We start from the raw sequence: 1,137 nt of genomic DNA, 5'->3' as shown, positions 1-1,137 counted from the left end.
AATTCTTGTCCTCAACAGGCAAAGAAATAACTCTTTCAAGGTTCCTTTGCTGGCAGACAGGGAAAGGGACAGCTTTTATAAAACACTCCCCACAACTTTCCCTTTTAGAAAGACTCTGCTTGCAAAACATGGGCGATTTATTCTCTCCACTATAAACACAGCTTTAATCACACCAAGCAGAAGGCATTTTCTTGGGGTGGGGTGCAGGCAGAGTGACAGAGAGAAAAAAGGGAAAGGTGTGCCTGTTCGACACATGGAAATTCAAAGTTCAAAGAGTCTGTGATTTCTTGAACAAATCTAGAGATAAGACACTACAAAACACTATGTCTGTTACAGAAATGACAAGCCTATCATCTAACTTGGTATTGGCAAATTGAGGAAGCTTTTCTTTCATAAGCTGAAACAGGATGAAAGATAAGAGAAAAAAATCATTCTTTATGGTCTGTGTGAGATTTAAGATAAGGGTTTTTTTCCATTCTTAAGCTCTGTTTATAAGTTTGATCTCTAGGGTATATTCTTTTTCCTCAATTCACATACATCAGTCCCATGATCAGTAGTGGGAGCAATACATGAGTGCTGGGAAAATAATAGTCTTATGAATGCTTATCATTAAAACCTTTAAACAATTAATTCAGATGTCAATAAAAAAAAAAATCAGTGAAGTAATAAACATTGCATTATATTAGCTATCTTACTTTGATGTTTGGTTTTCAACATAAAACACAGTCAAATAATACTTTTTGAGTTTGCTGCCACGTCTATGACTTATACACAGCATATTTGATAATATGTGTTTATTAGGCATGACTTTTCCTAAAATATCCAGTTTTAGTGAATTAAAAGTGCCTGCCTATTTTTCATAAAGCATACCATATTAAAAGCAACATCATTTTAGAAGTAACCACACAACAGACTCCCAAAGCACATGCAAGCTATTGTCTTTTATCGTTAAAAAATTACACTTTGTAAAAATTACATGATTACTTTACCCTCCTCTCTGAATGGTAAAGTTCTCCAGGCTACTGAAGATCTCATGTTTAGAACATTATAACATTTTATAATAATGATCTACTATCAAGGAACCCTTTTTTAAATAGAAAATGGTCGTTTTGGACCTATAAATCTTGACAGGGGAAT

Source organism: Alligator sinensis, unplaced genomic scaffold, assembly GCF_000455745.1.
Source record: "Alligator sinensis unplaced genomic scaffold, ASM45574v1 scaffold377_1, whole genome shotgun sequence".
NCBI lineage: Eukaryota > Metazoa > Chordata > Crocodylia > Alligatoridae > Alligator > Alligator sinensis.
This window is presented reverse-complemented; position numbering follows the sequence as displayed.